At 42.9% G+C, this 16,605-nt stretch overlaps 1 protein-coding gene across 1 annotated transcript in view; it reads left to right on the plus strand.

The window, feature by feature from the left end:
• wdfy3 (WD repeat and FYVE domain containing 3) overlaps positions 1–16,605 on the plus strand; it is a 354,111-nt gene that overhangs the window by 103,061 nt on the left and 234,445 nt on the right. The window lies entirely within an intron of this gene.

Below are 16,605 nucleotides of genomic sequence, written 5' to 3' on the forward strand. Positions count from 1 at the left end.
GGACTGCCTATTTGGTGTTGGGCCTGTCGTTGGTGCTCACCTGCCAGTGGTCCCAGCCCCAGTACCCATCCTGCATTCCAGACCTGCAGTTTAGCCCTTATTCATGATTAGCTCTGGGCCCAAATAAACTGGTAGGTGGAGATCTGTCAATATCTGACACTGGCTAAGACATTGGTGAGCAAGATTTAGACTATAAAATGGATATAGTATTTGTCCAAATTAATCTGTTGCTGCAGTTTCAAAGAGTTCTAAAGAATTTGTATAAGCATGCTAGACTGTACTGTTCTTGGAAATGTTATCCTTATATTGCTGCTCTCAGCGATTTGCTCGTGTTATAGACTACATATGTGAACTTAAGTGTGTACAGGGAGAAAATGTGGTTTTTTGAATATGACAAGAAAAGAAATGTTTATCCTCTAAGAGCCAAAGGGAAATTCTTGGCAGTTTTTCTAGTTAGAGAAAAACCATCAAAAGGCACTTACTTGTTAAAGTGAAAACAGATCTTTACAGTGTGATCTAAATTAATTATAAATATAAAACACAAAATAATTGATTGCATAAGTATTCACTCCCGTTTTAATATGACATACCAAATCATCACTGGTGTAGCCAATTGGTTTTTGAAGTCACGTATTTAGTTTGGGTGTTTTAGCAATACATAAAACTGTGTGTTGTCGAGGTGTTTCAACCGATTGTAGTAAAAGTACATCTGTATCTGGAAGGTCCAACTGCTGGTGAGTCAGTATCCTGGCAAAAATTGCACCAAGACAAAAGAGCACTCCATGCAACTCTGTGAAAAGGTTATTGAAAAGTACAAGTCAGATGGGAACAGTACAGTTAAGTCAATCATCAAGAAATGGAAAGCATATGGCAGAGCTGTAAATCTACCTAGAGCAGCCATAGAATCATAGAACATTACAGCACAGAAACAGGCCTTTTGGCTCTTCTTGGCTGTGCTGAACCATTTTCCTGCCTAGTCCCACTGACCTGCACCCAGCCCATATCCCTCCATACACCTCTCATCCACGTACCTGTCCAAGTTTTTCTTAAATGTCAAAAGTGAGCCCGCATTTACCACTTCATCTGGCAGCTCATTCCACAGCTCATTTCACTGTCTGTGTGATGAAGCCCCCCCCCCCTCCAACGTTCCCTTTAAACATCCCCCTTCACCCTTAACCTATGTCCTCTGGTTTTTTTTCTCCCCTAGCCTCAGTGGAAAAAGCCTGCTTGCATTCACTCTATCTATACCCATCATAATTTTATATATCTCTATCAAGTCTCCCCTCATTCTTCTATGTTCCAGGGAATAAAGTCCTAACCTTTCTCTGTAACTCAGTTTCTCAAGTCCCAGCAACATCCTTGTAAACCTTCTCTGAACTCTTTCAACCTTTTTAATGTCATTCCTGTATTCGGTAACCAAAACTGCACACAATACTCCAAATTCAGCCTCACCAATACCTTATACAACCTCACTATACCATTCCAACTCTTATACTCAGTACTTTGATTTATAAAGGCCAATGTACCAAAAGCTCTCTTTACTACCCTATCTACCTATGACTCCACTTTTAGGGAATTTTGTATCTGTATTCTTAGATCCCTCTGTTCTACTGCACTCCTCGGTGCCCTACCATTTACCTTGTATGTTCTACCTTGGTTTTTTCTTCCAAAGTGCAATACCTCACACTTGTCTGTATTAAATTCCATCTGCCATTTTTCAGCCCATTTTTTCAGTTGGTCCAGATCCCTTTGCAAACGTTGAAAACCTTCCTCACTGTCTGCTACATCTCCAATCTTTATATCATCAGCAAATTTGCTGATCCAATTTACTACATTATCATCCGGATCATTGATATAGATGACAAATAACAATGAACCCAGCACCGATCCCTGTGGCGCACCATTAGTCACAGGCCTCCACTCAGAGAAGCAATCCTCCACTACCACTCTTTGGCTTCTCCCATTGAGCCAATGTCTAATCCAATTTACTACCTCACCATGTATACCTAGCGACTGAATCTCCTAACTAACCTCCCATGCAGGACCTTGTCAAAGGCCTTTACTGAAGTCCATGTAGACAACATCCACTGCCTTTCCTTCATCCAGTTTACTGGTAACCTCCTCGAAAAACTCTAATAGATTTGTTAAACATGACCTACCACACACAAAGCCATGTTGACTGTCCCTATAATAAGTCCTTGTCTATCTAAACACTTGTAGATCCTATCTCTTAGTACTCCTTCCAATAATTTACCTACTACCAACATCAAATTTACCAGCCTATAATTTCCCAGATTATTTTTAGAGCCTTTTTTAAACAACAGAACACCATGAGCTATCCTTCAATCTTCCAGCACCTCACCCGTAGATACTGACGTTTTAAATATATCTGCCAGGGCCCCTGCAATTTCAACACTAGTCTCCTTCAAGGTCCGAGGGAATACCCTGTCAGGTCCTGGGGATTTATCTAGTTTGATTTGCCTCAAGATAGCAAGCACCTCCTCCTCTTCGATCTGTATAGGTTCCATGACCTCACTACCTGTTTGCCTTATTCCCATTGACTCCATGCCAGTTTCCTTCGTAAATACAGATGCAAAAAACCCATTTAAGATCTCCCCCAATTAGTTTGGTTCCATACATAGCTGACCACTCTGATCTTCAGGAGGACCAACTTTATCCCTTACTATCCTTTTGCTCTTAATATACCTGTAGAAGCTCTTTGGATTATCCTTCATCTTGACTGTCAAAGCTACCTCATGTCTTCTTTTAGCCCTTTAAGTATTCTTTTGCACTTGAAATGAATTGAATTTCGATTTATTTAATTTAGAAACCACAACTGCAATGCAGTTAAAAAATGAAACAACATTCCTCCAGAATGATATCACAAAAGCACACTACAAAACTGACTACACCAGAAAATCCTCATAATGTTTGGTAATCCCCAAATCCCGAGTCCGGAGAGGCTGCTGAGTATTAATATCGCGCTACCATTTTAGCACGTTCCCTGGAAAGGAGCTCCAAACCCACCAGACATAACAAGACTACCCGGACGCACCAAGTCAGGAGACCAACTGTACCACCCAACAAACCAAAAACTAAAGCTACAAGACCTACACAAAACCACACCGTTACAATAGTACAAACAATACCATAATTGATTAAAAAAAACAGACCATGGGCACAGTAAAAATAGTCCAAAGATGTTATAAGACTATAAGTTTGAAAGGAACCACCACACAGTTTCCACAAGTCCTCAGGGTCCCGATAGACTTGTCATCCCACGCTGACGGCAGTAGGGAATACCCCCGCTATGGACATCCAATGGCGTCGCTGGACTCAGCCTCGCAGACGCAGCACACAGTGAAAGCACCCCGACCGCAGCGGACTCTGAGTCCGCCGAACCTCTGAGCTCCGACCATCCCCTCTCTGAGCACCATCCTCTGCTGAGTGCACTACGACGCCTCTGCCACTGGCAACGCGATCCCGAGGACTGGGGGCCTGTTCTTCCCAGCAGAGACCCGGACCTCACAACAGCAGCAGCAACGAAGAACACCTTTCCTGGAGATTTCCAGATGTTCCTCCGTTTTTCATCAGCTTAGGATTGCGCATGGCACACCGCTTGACAACAGATATCAACTCTGGAGAGGCTGTTGCAAACTGCGTCGCATCGCCATCTTGAAGCATCTTTAATACTTTTAATGCTCCTGAATTACTTTATTTGCTCCCTGTTTCCTATACATGTCATACATCTCTCTCTTCTTCTTTATCAGAGTTCCAATATCCCTAGAGAACCAAAGTTCCTTATCCTTATTCACTTTGCCTTTAATCCTGCCAGGAGCATGCAAACTCTGCACTCTCAAAATTTATCCTTTGAAGGCCTCCCACTTACCAATCACATCCTCACCAGAGAACAACCTGTCCCAATCCATGCTTTTTAGATACATTCCTCATTTCTTCAAATTGGCCTTTTTCCAGTTTCCATGATCAAGTTGAAACTAATGGTGTTATGATCACTGGAACCAAAGTGTTCCCCTACACACGCTTCTGTCACCTGTCCTAACTCGTTTCCTATTAGGAGATCTAATATTGCATCCTCTCTAGTTGGTACCTCTATATTTTGATTTAGAAAACTTGCCTGAACACATTTTACAAACTCTAATCTATCTAGCCCTTTAACAGTATGGGAGTCCCAGTCAATGTGTGGAAAATTAAAATCCCCTACAATCACAACTTTATGTTTCCTGCTGTTGTCTGCTATCTCTCTGCAGATTTGCTCCTCCAATTCTCGCTGACTATTGGGTGGTCTATAATACAACCCTATTAATGTGGTCGTACCTCTCCCGTTTCTCAGCTCCACCCATATGGCCTTAGTAGACAAGCCCTCTAATCTGTTCTGCCTGCGCACTGCTGTAACATTTTCCCTGACTAGCAATGCCACCTCACCACCCTCCATTCCTCTACCTATATCACGTCTGAAACATTGGAACCTTTGAACGTTAAGCTGCCAGTCCTGCCCCTCCTGTAGCCAAGTTTCACTAATGCTACAATGTCATAATTCCATGTGTCAATCCATGCCCTCAGCTTGTCAGCCTTCCCCACAATTCTCATCGCATTGACACAGACACATCTCAGAAGATTATTATCACCACACACAACCCTTCTATTTGTGACTTTGCATGAAACTTTAACGTTATTTATTTTCATCCCCACTCCACTATCTACTCTGACACTCTAGTTCCCAACCCCCTGCAAATCTAGTTTAAACTCCCCCAATAGCACTAACAAACCTCCCTGCGAGGATATTGGTCCCCCTGTATTTCAGGTGTAACCCGTCTCTCTTGTACAGGTTCCACCTACCCCAGAAGAGGTCCCAATGATCCTGAAATCTGAAACCCTGCCCCCTACACCAGTTCCTCAGCCACGTGTTCATCCTCCAGAGCACCTTACTCTTACCCTCACTGGCACGTGGCACAGGTAGCAATCCTGAGATTACCACCCTCGAGGTTCTGGTTTTTAACTTCCTACCAATCTCTCAACACTCACTCTTCAGGACTTCTTCACTCTTTCTTCCTATGTTATTGGTACCCATGTGTACCATGACATCTGGCTGTTCACCCTCCCATTTCGGAATGCTGTGCACGCGATTAGAGACATCCCTGACCCTGGCACCTGGGAGGCAACAAACCATCTGGGAGTCTCTGTCACGGCCACAGAACCTCCTGTCTGTACCTCTAACTATCGAGTCCCTTATCACTACCGCTCTCCTCTTCTTCCACCCTCCCTTCTGCACTGCAGAACCAGACTCAGTGCCAGAGATCCGGCTTCCACAGTTTGTCCCAGGTAAGTCATCCCCCCCAAAAGTATCCAAATAGGTATACTTGTTGTTGAGGGGAATGGCCGCAGGGGAGCCCTGCTCTGCCTGCCCTTTCCCCTTCCCTCACTTGACAGTAACCCAATTACCTGTGCACTGTTCCTTTGTGTAACTGCCTCCCTGTGGCTACTATCTATAAACCTCTCATTCTCCCAAATGATCCGGAGGTGATCCAGCTCCTGCTCCAGTTCCCTGACACAGTTTGTTAGGAGCTACAGCTGGATGCACTTCCTGCAGGTGTCGTCGTCAGGGACACCGGAGGTCTCCCTGTCTTCCCACATTCTGCAAGAGGAGCATTCCAACATCCTGCCTGGCATTCTGTCTGCTCTAAACAGAATAAAACAAAACTTAGCGGAACCTACCCTTGCCTCTGCCTGTTCACTTCGAAGTCTGTTGAACCAAAGCTGTCTCAGTCTGACTCGGTCCACTCCGACGATGGCCGCTGCATATGGTGGTCTTTTTTTAAAAATTTGGTGTGCTACGTCACGCGCTGCACAGTCTAGCCTCTTTTCCCCGATCAGTTAAGAAAAAATGGCTTCTCTCTGAGATGCCTTTACTTCTTAACTCTCCGCCTCTTGCTTCAATTTTAAAGCCCGTCCTCAAAAACTGAGTGACAGTGCAAGAAGGGGACTAGTGAGGGAGGCCACCAAGAGACCTGTGACAACTCTGGAGGAGTTACAAGCTTCAGTGACTGAGATGGGAGAGACTGTACATACAACTGTTGCCCGGGTGCTTCACCAGTCACAGCTTTATGGGAGAGTGGCAAAGAGTAAACCATGATGAAAATAAAACTCACATTAAATTTTGGCTAGAGTTTGCCAGAAGGCATGTGGGGTACTCTTAAAGTCAGCTGGAAGAAGGTTTTATAGTCTGATGAAATCAAAATTGAGCTTTTTGGTCATCAGGTTAAACATAAGTCAAACACTGCCCATCATCAAAAACACATTATCTCCACTGTGAAGCACGGTGGTGGCTGCATCATGCTGTGGGGTTGCTTCACTGCAGCAGGCTGTGGGAGGCTTGTGAAGGTGGGGGTAAAATTAATGCATCAAAATACAGGGAAATCCTGATGCAGTCTGCAAGAGAACTGGGAGAAGATTTGTTTTCCAGCAAGACAATGACCCTAAGCATAAACCCAAAGCTATACAAGAATGGCTTAAAAACAAAGTTGATGTTCTGGAGTGGCCAAGTCAGAGTCCAGACCTCAATCCAATTGAGAATTTGTGGCTGGGCTTGAAAAGGACTGTTCACTCACAATCCCCATGCAATTTGACAGAGCTTGAGCAGTTTTGTAAAGAAGAATGGGGGGAAATTGCAGTGTCCAGATATGCAAAGCTGATAGAGACCTATCCACACAGACACAAGGTTGTAATTGCTGAAAAAGGTGCATCTAGTAAATACTGACTTGAAAGGGGTAAATATTCATACAATCAATTATTTTGTGTTTTATACTGGTAATTAATTTTTATCATTTTGTATAAACCTGGTTTCACTTTGACACGAAAGAGCTTTTTCCTGTTGATCAGTGTCAAAAAAGCCAAATTAAATTCACTGTTTTTCAGTGTAATAAATCAATAAAACATGAAAGCTTCCGGGGGGGGGGGGGGTGTATACTTTTTATAGGCACTGTGCATAAACCCTTTCATTCCTGAGATCATTTTCATTAGCCTCTTCTGGACCCTCCAATGTCAGCTCATCCTTTCTTAGATAAAGAGGCCTAAAGCTGCTCTCAATACTTCAAGTACAGTCTGACCAATGACTTGTAAAGCATCAGCATTGTAACCTTGTTTTTATATGCTAGTCCTCTTGAAATGAATGCTAACATTGCATTTGCCTTCCTTAACATCTGCAAACTAACCTTTGGGGTATCCTGCATGAGGGCTGCCAAGTCCCTTTCCACCTCTAATTTCTGATTTGCTCTCTGTTTAGAAAATAGTCTATGACTTTGCTACTTCTACCAAAGTGCTTAACCATACAATACATTCCACCTTGCAAACACGAGGAAATCTGCAGATGCTGGAAATTCAAGCAGCACACACAAAATGCTGGTGGAACGTAGCAGGCCAGACAGCATCTGTAGGAAGAACTACAGTCGAAGTTTTGGGCCGAGACCCTTCGTCAGGACAGTCCTGATGAAGAGTCTCGACCCGAAACGTTGACTGTACTTCTTGCTATAGATGCTGCTTGGCCTGCTGCATTCCACTAGCATTTTGTGTTAATACATCCCATCTGCCACTATTTGTCCATTCTCCTAACTTGTTTTAGGTCCTTCTTCAGACTACCCTGCTTCCTCAGGACTACCTGCATCTCCATCTATTTTCGTGTAATCAATAAGGCTTGACCACACTGCTATCAATTCCACCATCCAAATCACTGACATTTAAGTTAAAAAGAAACAGTTCCAATATCAACCCCTCGGAACACCACTAGTCGCCGGCAACCAATCAAGTCACTTTTTATTGTTATTTCGACCATAACTGCTGGTACAGTACATAGTAAAAACGAGACAATGTTTTTCAGGACCATGGTGCTACATGAAACAATACAAAAACTACTGAAACTATGTAAAACAACACAGACAAAAAAAACTACACCAGACTACAGACCTACCGAGGACTGCATAAATTACACAAAGCAGTGCAGGCATTGCGATAAATAATAAACAAGACAATAGGCACAGTAGAGGGCAGTAAGTTGGTGTCAGTCCAGGCTCTGGGTATTGAGGAGTCTGATGGCTTGGGAGAAGAAAGAAACAGAAAAGACCCCAATTATTCCCACCTTTGCCTCCTGCCAATCAGTCTGTCTTGTATCCATGCTAATATCTCTCCTGTAATACTGTGGGCTCTTATCTTGTTTAGTTGCCTCATGTATGGCACCTTGTCAAAGACCAGGCACCAAGTAAACACCACCTACTGACTCTCCTTTGACTCTTTTGCCTGTTATTTCCTCAAAGAAATGCAATAGATTTGTCAGGCAAGATTTCCCCTTAAGGAAACCATGGTGATGTTGGTCTGTTTTATCATGTACCTGTAAGTACTCTGAAACGTCATCCTTAATAATGGACTCTCACATCCTAACAGCCACTGAAGTCAGGTGAACTAGCCTATAATTTCCTGTGTTTTTGCCTCCCTCCCTTTTTAAAAGAGTGGAGTGACATTTTCAATTTTCCAGTCTTCTGGAGCCATTCCAGAATCTAATAATTCTTGCAAGATTACCATTAATGCCTCCACAATCTCTTCAATTGTTTCTTTTCGAGACTTGGGGTTATCTAGCTTCTGACTTATAGTTTCACAAGCACCTTCTCTTTACTAATAGCACTCACTTCTGCTCCCTGACAGTTTTGAATTTCTAGCATTCTGCTGGTATCTTTCAGCAAGCAGAAGATTGATAGAAAACACTTAATAACTTTGTCCACTATTTCTTTGCTCCCTCCCCCCCCCCCCACACACACACACCTACAGCATCATTTTCTAGTGATTCAATATCCACTCATCCCTCTATTTTACCCTTTATATATCTGGAAAAAAAAACATTGGAATCGTTGAAACCTTTGGTACATCTTAGGCATCTGGGAGGAAATCAGAGCACCTAGAGAAAGCTGGAGTGTTTACAGGAAGAATGTACAAACTTCATGTAGATGATGTCAGAATTGAACTCCGAACTCTGATGCTCCAAACTGTATTGGTGTTGTACTAACTGCTGTGCTACTGTGGTACTCCATATTGTATTGTCTACCCTCTCTGTTGCTTTTATGCTGTCTTTGACTTCCCTTGTCACTCACGATTTCCTCATCTTCCCTTTATAATACTACTACTTCTTTGGGATGTATCTATCCTACACTTTCGCAATTGCTCCCAGAAACTCCAGCCTTTGCTGTTTTGACATCATCCTGTTAGTGTACCCTTCCAAACAAACTTTGCCATTTCATCCCTCATGCCTCTGTAGTTCCTTTTACTTCACTGTAGTACTGATACATGTGGTTTTAGCCTTTCCCTCTCAAACTGCATATCATGATCACTGCCTCCTTAGGGTTCCTTTACCTTAAGCTCCCTTATCAAATCTGGTTCATTACCCAACACCTATCCAGAATTGCCTTTTCTCTAGTGGGCTCAACTACAAGCTGCTCTAAAAGCCAGCTCATAGTCATAATACAAATTCCTTCTCTTGGGATCTGGCACCAACCTAATTTTCCCAATCTACCTGCATATTGAAATCTGCCATGGGTATTGTAACATTGCCCTTTTAAAATGTCTTTTCTATCCTGTTAAAATTTGCACCCTGCATCCTGGCTATTGTTTGGAGGTTTGTATATCTCTCCCTACAGGGTCCTTTTATCCTTTTTTAACTCCTATGTCACCCTTGTCTAAGGATTTGATTGGATTTTTTACTAACATGCTACCCCACCCCTTCTGCCTACATGCCTATCCTTTAAATACAATGTGTATCCTTGGATGTTGAATTCCCAAGTATGATCTTGTTTCAGTCATGACTCAGTGATGCCCACAATGCCATACTGGCCAATTTCTAATTACACTATAAGCTCATTTACCTTTTTCTGTATACTGCATGCATTCAAATAATTCATTACCCTTTTTAGTTTTGCCCCCATGTTCTCAAAAGCTAAACTCTTTCTAAATTTTCTCTGTATTTATTCTGAAGATGAACATAAACCCTGCATTCTCCTTCCCTATTACTTTATCCTCACTTTTCGAAACTGTTGAATCTACTACTTAGTTTAAAGGCACACTTCAATTCAGGCACTGTCTGCAATTTTTACCCTATCATGTGCCTATCCTCCGTCACAGTCTCACTACACACTGCATCTACTTGCCCCATCCCCTCCCCGATCACTCTGGTTCCCAAACCCCTGCCAAATGATTTTAAGTCCTCTCCTTCAGCTCAAGGAATATCTGCCTCCAGTTCAGGTGTAAGTTCAGAAGAGATCCCAATGATCAAGAAATCTGAAACCCCACCCCTTGTACCATCACCTCAGCTGGGCTTTCATCTGTCAAATCATCCTGTTTGCACCCTCACTGGTACGTGGCACACACAGCAATTCAGAGATTACTGCCCTTTAGTCTCTGCTTTTCTGCTTTCTACCTTGCTCCCTATGTTCTCTATTCCTTTTCCTACCTATGTCATTGATACCGATTATATACCACGACTTTCTGATGTTCACCATCCCCCTTTAGAATGCTGTGGACCTGATCTGTGGCGCCCCGGCACCTGGGAAGCAGCATACCATCCAGGTGTCTCTTTCACATCCACAGAATCTCCAGTCTGCTCCTCTCAATATGGAATCCCCTATCACTACTGCATTCCTTGTCTTCCTCATTCCTGTCTGAGCCACAGAACCAGAGACCCGGTCGCTGCTGCTTTCCCCTGGCTGATCATCCCCGCCACCAGTATCCAGAATGGTATACTTATTATTGAGGAAAATGGATATCGGGGATACTGAAGGTCTCTTAGAGTTCCTACATCCCACGTGAAGAACGTCACTGACCTTGAACTCATTCTCATTGCACTAGACACAGAAAGGTAGAAACAACTAAGGGCTTACCCTGCTCACACAAGCACTTGCTTATTAGATTATAAAGCTTTATATTTTTTGTCAAGTGGTTTTGTGTCCAAGGCGAGAGAAATTGCAATTATAAACATAACAAATTATTCAGCAGTTTGGCTAGTACCTCTGCGGAAGGAAATTAAAGTTTCCATTCTGACAGCAGCTCAAAGATAATTGACATTTCCTTTTAGAATATATAGTAATTCTTATAGATTGTGGATAGGACAGAATGGGATTTGGCAAGAACAAAAGGGGAAGACTGATCAAGTGGAAAGTAGGAGTAATTAGATGGCAAAAGAATAATGGATAGGCAAAATAGTAAATTAATAAAATAAAATGTCAATACAAGCCTGAACTCTTGGAGCAGATGCTTTGCCGGTACACAATCCTCCAGAAATGGGAACTGCGGTTATGACATGAAATAGTTTAACTATATATTGGGCAGTTTGTAGTGTTTTAGGTCAAATGAAAAGAAGCATTACTATTTCTTGATACCAATGAACTTTAAAACAGTCCAAATCAAAGACCAGCAGGATGAAAGCTGGAGTATTAAAATATCAAGTATCTGAAATTTATTTTACTTGTGTACAGAATGGAGATTTTGAAGCCTGTTGTATCTTCCCAATGTCAAGGAGACCATGTTGTGTATCATTAACGTTGCATGCTATACTTAACCAGGGGAAAAAGTGAATCAAAATCCGTGTGTTGTTTCATTGACTTGAAATATTAATGTAGTTTCTCTCCATAACAATAGTACTTGACTTGAGAACATCTAGTAATCTTATTTTTTTAACTGAAGATTTACATCAGTTTTGTTTGCATTAGGGTTAGGGTTTTGGGCATTGGATGTTGGAGAAGGAAAAGGGCTGATTCATCTTTACTTTCCTGTACAGGTACTGTGTGAAGTGGGTGTGGCAGGAATCATTTCGTACGTAAGGAGCCTTTTACACACTTGCATATTTCCGTAGGCAGGTACTGTGTGAAGTAGGTGTGGCAGGAATCATTTCGTACATAAGGAGCCTTTTACACACTTGCATATTTTCCTGTACAGGTACTGTGTGAAGTGGGTGTGGCAGGAATCACTTCGTACGTAAGGAGCCTTTTGCACACTTGCATATTTTCCTGTACAGGTACTGTGTGAAGTGGGTGTGGCAGGAATCACTTCGTACGTAAGGAGCCTTTTGCACACTTGCATATTTTCCTGTACAGGTACTGTGTGAAGTCGGTGTGGCAGGAATCATTTCGTACCTAAGGAGCCTTTTACACACATGCATATTTTCCTGTACAGGTACTGTGTGAAGTGGGTGTGGCAGGAATCATTTCGTACGTAAGGAGCCTTTTACACACTTGCATATTTTCGTGGGCAGGTACTGTGTGGTGGGTGTGGCAGGAATCATTTCGTACATAAGGAGCCTTTTACACACTTGCATATTTTCCTGTACAGGTACTGTGTGAAGTGGGTGTGGCAGGAATCATTTCGTACATAAGGAGCCTTTTACACACTTGCATATTTTCCTGTACAGGTACTGTGTGAAGTAGGTGTGGCAGGAATCATTTCGTACGTAAGGAGCCTTTTACACACTTGCATATTTTCCTGTACAGGTACTGTGTGAAGTGGGTGTGGCAGGAATCATTTCGTACGTAAGGAGCCTTTTACACACTTGCATATTTCCGTAGGCAGGTACTGTGTGAAGTAGGTGTGGCAGGAATCATTTCGTACATAAGGAGCCTTTTACACACTTGCATATTTTCCTGTACAAGTACTGTGTGAAGTAGGTGTGGCAGGAATCATTTCGTACATAAGGAGGCTTTTACACACTTGCATATTTTCCTGTACAGGTACTGTGTGAAGTGGGTGTGGCAGGAATCATTTCGTACATAAGGAGGCTTTTACACACTTGCATATTTTCCTGTACAGGTACTGTGTGAAGTGGGTGTGGCAGGAATCATTTCGTACATAAGGAGGCTTTTACACACTTGCATATTTTCCTGTACAGGTACTGTGTGAAGTGGGTGTGGCAGGAATCATTTCGTACGTAAGGAGCCTTTTACACACTTGCATATTTTCCTGTACAGGTACTGTGTGGTGGGTGTGGCAGGAATCATTTCGTACGTAAGGAGGCTTTTACACACTTGCATATTTTCCTGTACAGGTACTGTGTGGTGGATGTGGCAGGAATCATTTCGTACGTAAGGAGGCTTTTACACACTTGCATATTTTCGTGGGCAGGTACTGTGTGGTGGGTGTGGCAGGAATCATTTCATACATAAGGAGCCTTTTACACACTTGCATATTTTCGTGGGCAGGTACTGTGTGGTGGGTGTGGCAGGAATCATTTCGTACATAAGGAGCCTTTTGCACACTTGCATATTTTCCTGTACAGGTACTGTGTGAAGTGGGTGTGGCAGGAATCATTTCGTATGTAAGGAGCCTTTTACACACTTGCATATTTTCCTGTACAGGTACTGTGTGAAGTGGGTGTGGCAGGAATCATTTCGTACATAAGGAGCCTTTTGCACACTTGCATATTTTCCTGTACAGGTACTGTGTGAAGTGGGTGTGGCAGGAATCATTTCGTATGTAAGGAGCCTTTTACACACTTGCATATTTTCCTGTACAAGTACTGTGTGAAGTGGGTGTGGCAGGAATCATTTCGTATGTAAGGAGCCTTTTACACACTTGCATATTTTCCTGTACAAGTACTGTGTGAAGTGGGTGTGGCAGGAATCATTTCGTACCTAAGGAGCCTTTTACACACTTGCATATTTTCCTGTACAGGTACTGTGTGAAGTGGGTGTGGCAGGAATCATTTCATACATAAGGAGCCTTTTACACACTTGCATATTTCCGTAGGCAGGTACTGTGTGAAGTAGGTGTGGCAGGAATCATTTCGTACATAAGGAGCCTTTTACACACTTGCATATTTTCCTGTACAAGTACTGTGTGAAGTGGGTGTGGCAGGAATCATTTCGTACGTAAGGAGCCTTTTACACACTTGCATATTTCCGTAGGCAGGTACTGTGTGAAGTAGGTGTGGCAGGAATCATTTCGTACATAAGGAGCCTTTTACACACTTGCATATTTTCCTGTACAGGTACTGTGTGAAGTGGGTGTGGCAGGAATCACTTCGTACGTAAGGAGCCTTTTGCACACTTGCATATTTTCCTGTACAGGTACTGTGTGAAGTGGGTGTGGCAGGAATCACTTCGTACGTAAGGAGCCTTTTGCACACTTGCATATTTTCCTGTACAGGTACTGTGTGAAGTCGGTGTGGCAGGAATCATTTCGTACCTAAGGAGCCTTTTACACACATGCATATTTTCCTGTACAGGTACTGTGTGAAGTGGGTGTGGCAGGAATCATTTCGTACGTAAGGAGCCTTTTACACACTTGCATATTTTCCTGTACAGGTACTGTGGGAAATGGGTGTGGCAGGAATCATTTCGTACGTAAGGAGCCTTTTACACACTTGCATATTTTCCTGTACAGGTACTGTGTGAAGTGGGTGTGGCAGGAATCATTTCGTACGTAAGGAGCCTTTTACACACTTGCATATTTTCGTAGGCAGGTACTGTGTGAAGTGGGTGTGGCAGGAATCATTTCGTACGTAAGGAGCCTTTTACACACTTGCATATTTTCCTGTACAAGTACTGTGTGAAGTGGGTGTGGCAGGAATCATTTCGTACATAAGGAGCCTTTTACACACTTGCATATTTTCCTGTACAGGTACTGTGTGAAGTGGGTGTGGCAGGAATCACTTCGTACGTAAGGAGCCTTTTGCACACTTGCATATTTTCCTGTACAGGTACTGTGTGAAGTGGGTGTGGCAGGAATCATTTCGGACGTAAGGAGCCTTTTACACACTTGCATATTTTCCTGTACAGGTACTGTGTGAAGTGGGTGTGGCAGGAATCATTTCGTACCTAAGGAGGCTTTTACACACTTGCATATTTTCCTGTACAGGTACTGTGTGAAGTGGGTGTGGCAGGAATCATTTCGTACCTAAGGAGGCTTTTACACACTTGCATATTTTTCTGTACAGGTTCTGTGTGAAGTGGGTGTGGCAGGAATCATTTCGTATGTAAGGAGCCTTTTACACACTTGCATATTTTCCTGTACAGGTACTGTGTGAAGTGGGTGTGGCAGGAATCATTTCGTACCTAAGGAGGCTTTTACACACTTGCATATTTTCCTGTACAGGTTCTGTGTGAAGTGGGTGTGGCAGGAATCATTTCGTACGTAAGGAGCCTTTTACACACTTGCATATTTTCCTGTACAGGTACTGTGTGAAGTGGGTGTGGCAGGAATCATTTCGTACGTAAGGAGCCTTTTGCACACTTGCATATTTTCCTGTACAGGTACTGTGTGAAGTGGGTGTGGCAGGAATCATTTCGTACCGAAGGAGCCTTTTACACACTTGCATATTTTCCTGTACAGGTACTGTGTGAAATGGGTGTGGCAGGAATCATTTCGTACCTAAGGAGCCTTTTACACACTTGCATATTTTCCTGTACAGGTACTGTGTGAAGTGGGTGTGGCAGGAATCATTTCGTACCGAAGGAGCCTTTTACACACTTGCATATTTTCCTGTACAGGTACTGTGTGAAATGGGTGTGGCAGGAATCATTTCGTACCTAAGGAGCCTTTTACACATTTGCATATTTTCCTGTACAGGTACTGTGTGAAGTGGGTGTGGCAGGAATCATTTCGTACGTAAGGAGCCTTTTACACACTTGCATATTTTCGTAGGCAGGTACTGTGTGAAGTGGGTGTGGCAGGAATCATTTCGTACGTAAGGAGCCTTTTACACACTTGCATATTTTCGTAGGCAGGTTCTGTGTGAAGTGGGTGTGGCAGGAATCATTTCATACATAAGGAGCCTTTTACACACTTGCATATTTTCCTGTACAGGTACTGTGTTATGTGGGTGTTGCAGGAATCATTTCGTACATAAGGAGCCTTTTGCACACTTGCATATTTTCCTGTACAGGTACTGTGTTATGTGGGTGTGGCAGGAATCATTTCATACATAAGGAGCCGTTTACACACTTGCATATTTTCCTGTACAGGTACTGTGTGAAGTGGGTGTGGCAGGAATCATTTCGTATGTAAGGAGCCTTTTACACACTTGCATATTTTCCTGTACAGGTACTGTGTGAAGTGGGTGTGGCAGGAATCATTTCGTATGTAAGGAGCCTTTTACACACTTGCATATTTTCCTGTACAGGTACTGTGTGAAGTGGGTGTGGCAGGAATCATTTCGTACATAAGGAGCCTTTTGCACACTTGCATATTTTCCTGTACAGGTACTGTGTGAAGTGGGTGTGGCAGGAATCATTTCGTATGTAAGGAGCCTTTTACACACTTGCATATTTTCCTGTACAAGTACTGTGTGAAGTGGGTGTGGCAGGAATCATTTCGTACGTAAGGAGCCTTTTACACACTTGCATATTTTCGTAGGCAGGTTCTGTGTGAAGTGGGTGTGGCAGGAATCATTTCATACATAAGGAGCCTTTTACACACTTGCATATTTTCCTGTACAGGTACTGTGTTATGTGGGTGTTGCAGGAATCATTTCGTACGTAAGGAGCCTTTTACACACTTGCATATTTTCGTAGGCAGGTTCTGTGTGAAGTGGGTGTGGCAGGAATCATTTCATACATAAGGAGC

This window comes from Hypanus sabinus, chromosome 14 (assembly GCF_030144855.1).
Source record: "Hypanus sabinus isolate sHypSab1 chromosome 14, sHypSab1.hap1, whole genome shotgun sequence".
Lineage (NCBI taxonomy): Eukaryota > Metazoa > Chordata > Chondrichthyes > Myliobatiformes > Dasyatidae > Hypanus > Hypanus sabinus.